Below are 4,377 nucleotides of genomic sequence, written 5' to 3'. Positions count from 1 at the left end.
TTGAAGCGAGCACAATTAGTCCTTTAAGTTTTAAAACTGAGTTGTATTAGTCCTTTTACTAACTGCTGTTAACGGTATTACTTACGTGACTAACAGAATAATGACTTGACTTTTTTTTAATAATATGGCATGTTTTTAATTAAAAATAAAAATAAAAAAAAGTTTCCACGTGAGATAAAACTATTTTAATTGGTTTCTCTCTCTTCTTCGTTAAAATAATCTTCTCTCTCTCTCTTTTCTATTTGTTCTCCACCTTGCTTCTTTCTTCTTCACGGAAACCAAACCCATCTCCTCCGTTTCTTTTCTTTTTTCTTCTTCTTCTTCCTCTAGCCATTTTTTTTATCTCTTTTTTCTTTCTTCTTCACTAAATCCAGCCCTTCTCTTCTCCCTTTCATTTTTAATTTCTTGCGAGGTGTCGATGAGCGAATCATCTGCTCAATCGATGTCAAAATGTACCGAACTCACTCTTAACAGAGATGCAGTGATCGACACTGACAGGATCAGCAACCGACCGGACTCTCTTCTCTACCACATCCTTTCTTTCCTTCCAACCAAAGAAGCCGTCGCCACAGCCATTTTGTCGAACAGGTGGAAGCCCCTCTAGATTCTCGTCCCAGCACTCGACCTCAAAGATAACTGCTGCAAAAAACCCATAAGCTTTACATATATTGTGTACAGAGTATTGGCTCTACACATAGCGCCGTCGCTCCAAAGTTTTCGCCTCACATGGTATTCTCCATGAAGAAGAAAGAAGCAAGGTGGAGAACAAATAGAAAAGAGAGAGAGAGAGAGAAAATTATTTTAATAAAGAAGAGAGAGAAACCAATTAAAATACTTTTATCTCACGTGCAAATTTTTTTTTTTTTAATTTTTAATTAAAAATATGCCACATCATTAAAAAAATGTCAAGTCATTATTCCGTTAGCCACGTAAGTAATACCGTTAACAGCAGTTAATAAAAAGATCAATACAACTTATTTTTAAAACTTAAGGGACTAATTGTGCTTGCCTCAAACTTGAGGGAACAATTGTGCACACAGGGTAAACTTCAGGGACCAATAGTGTTGTTTTGCCTTTTTGTTTTTCAACTTTTATGTATGGCAGCTATAATTTATTGGCTAATCCTAAAATGTAGTTTTTACATTCCTAAAATTTAGCCATTTACTAAACATCTATAACATAAGTAAATAAAAGCTTAAATTTCAAATTTTATGGCAGGAGATACACGTTTCTTTTGGTGGTGTTGTTTTCCTTTAAAAAAAATTTAATAACATTTATCAATTTTTGTTTAATCCAAAAATTTAGTTTTTTAGACCTAAAAGTTAGCCAATTACTACACATCAAAAGTTAAAAATAGTTTAAATTTCAAATATATCAACAACCTTTAAAATTGAGAAAAAAGTACATAACATTTTTTATGAAGTAGTAAATTAATACTTATGGAAAAAAAATTAAATTGAATTTGACATAGAATTATACAAATGATAAATATAGTTTCTATTACAAAAGAAATTTTTTTACAACAATTTCTTAGATAACAACCACTTTATGTGAGGTTTAATACATATAATAATTTTTGTAAAGTCTCTCACCCGAACTTATCTAATATTCCATTCCAATGACTCCTCAATGCAATCCAAAAAATTTGTATGTACATGAACCTGAGAGAGATAAAAGAATTAGGATTAAACCAAGTATTTTTTTTATAAAATTTAATCAACAAACCAAAGTTAGAATTTAACTCTATCATGGACTCTTTAAAATCTAATCACCACATCATCAACTATTTAAATAAATAATTGAATAAAAGAAATAAAATTTAACACCAAAAACATATACAATGAAGGTTAAAAAAAAATTAAAAAGAAAAAGAAATGTGTAGAAGGAAAAAAAGTGAGGAAATAGAAGATAAAGATTTTTTAGAATTTAACTCTATCATGAACTCTTTAAAATCAAATCACCACATCATCAACTATTTAAATAAATAACTAAATAAAAAAAATTTAACGCCAAAAATATATACAATGATGGTAAAAAAAAAATTCCTTAAAAAGAAAAAAAAATACGAAGAAGGAAAAAAGACAATGCTATTATTTGCATTGTTCTCTATTATCTCATTCTTATTCCTATAAACAATCCAAGAGAGATCAAACAAAAAAACAATCAGAACTTGTTTCTTCTCCTATTAAAGCTGCAACACGTTCATCATAAAATAACAAAGCCATATAGAAAAAGCTAAGAAAAAAAAATATGAAGTAAAAAATCAAACCTTCAAGACCAAGGCATCGGCATCCCCATCAGCAAGACTACACCGGACAGTCTCCAAAACATCATGAAACAGTTGGTGAAACATATACAATGATGGTAAAAAAAAAATTCTTAAAAAGAAAAAAAAATACGAAGAAGGGAAAAAAAAAGAGTGAGGAAATAGAAGATAAAGATTTTTTAGAATTTAAATCTATCATGGACCCATTAAAATTTAATCACCACATCATCAACTATTTAAATAAATAACTAAATAAACAACAACTTTAACGCCAAAAACATATACAATGATGGTAAAAAAAAAAAATCTTAAAAAGAACAAAAAAATACAAAGAAGGAAAAAAAAAAGTGAGGAAATCAAAGGAACTATTTCAATTCAAAATTTCAAAATTACATTTAAAAAAAAAATTAACATGATACATATAAAAAAAAAAAAAAAAAGTAGAACTCAAAGAAAGTCAATCATAAATCACAGAAAATAAAACAAAGAGGAACTTGCAAAAGATAGGACTTGAAAATTTGTTGGTTGAATGCTTCTTTTGTAGCATAAGGCAGCCCTGTTTTTGGATTACAATACCTACAACATGAAATGACAATTCATTAAGAAGTATAGTAGTAGAGTATATGAAAGAACCATTCATTTGAAAATTACATTTAAAAAAAAAAAAGAAAAAAAAAAGAGAGTTAATGTGATAAATAAATAAATAAATAAGTAGAGCTCAAAGAAAGTCAATCATAAACCAAAGAAAAGAAAACAAAGAGGAACTTGTAAAATATAGAACCTGAAAATTTGTTGGAGCCTCTGACAATAAATGTATTTAATCTGAAGAAAAAGAAAGGAGGATGTAGAGCTAAACTAAATGTCTTCAATCTGAAGAAAAATGAGAGATAGAAAGTGAGATAAAAACTGCAAAGCGTACGTGAGTTTGTGGGTTTTAAAGTGTAGGAGTTTTAATTTACATATTTATCCTGGTTAGTTAAAAACTTGTAAGTGGATATGATGAGAGTACTTTAGACATCTAAAATGTGAAATCCAAATAGGGAAAACCCCTTAAATAGTAGTATAGATAAGTGAAATGCATTTCGAAAAACCTAATTGGAACGAGTGAGTTAGCCTATTTAATTTTTCAATTGGGCAATCTATAAAAAGACGCATCAAAGCCTCATCCTTGGCTTCACAATGCATTCCTTTTCTTCTATGTCCATTCTCTTCTGGATTACATCTCTAGTTGATTGAACAACTTCATTGAGAGCTTACATGAAGAATTGGGGACCTACAAGAGAGTTTCCCATATTGGACTTGAGATAGATAAATCTGTAGGATTTTCTTGTTGATTCTGTATGGAAGGTTTTCCAAACTTTTCTTTCATTACATCAAACTTGAATTATGTCATGGAATTTATTATAAAAAAATATTTATAAGGTATTAATTATTTTGCATTCTTTTTTATAAATATTAACATTGATACACCATATTAAATATATTAGAATATATGCAGAAACGGAAGCATAAAATAGAGAACACAAGAACACGAGGGGTTGTGTGGTTTAACCTAAGGGCTTATACCCACGAAAGATAGTCATAAGGGCTACATCTTTATGAGAATATAGTACAAATTCATGTGTTACAATGAACATAACATAGATATATATAGTAGGTTAAATCTTAGACTAACCATATATTAACTATGGTTAATAGACTTCTAGTACAAGTAGAAGACGTTACTTGCACACATAGAAGGATTGGGCTTTGGCCTATACTGTTGAGTTAATATACCTCTTACACTCCCTCTCAAACTCAAGGTGGAGTTCAATGAAGCCTTTAGGTTGGATAAGATTAGAAAGATCCCTTGAAATTTTCCTTGAAGAAACCATGAAGATAATTATGAAGATGCCTTGAAGAAGTCAAGAAGAAAGCCTAAAGAATGACCTTGGAAGAGACCGAAAGGATCTAGGACTATAAAAAATAACTATGCTCAATGAAGGAGACATATAAAAAATGAAGAAGAAAGGCTGCATCAATGACCAAGAAAGGCTTCTATGACTAGAGAACAGCTACATCAAAGGCCTCAAAAAGATCAATGAAGAGAACATCATCATGAAGCACGATTT

Source organism: Castanea sativa, chromosome 1 (genome assembly GCF_040712315.1).
Source record: "Castanea sativa cultivar Marrone di Chiusa Pesio chromosome 1, ASM4071231v1".
NCBI classification, from domain to species: Eukaryota; Viridiplantae; Streptophyta; class Magnoliopsida; order Fagales; family Fagaceae; genus Castanea; species Castanea sativa.
The sequence above is the reverse complement of the archived record's forward strand: the minus strand, read 5'-3'. Positions refer to the sequence as shown.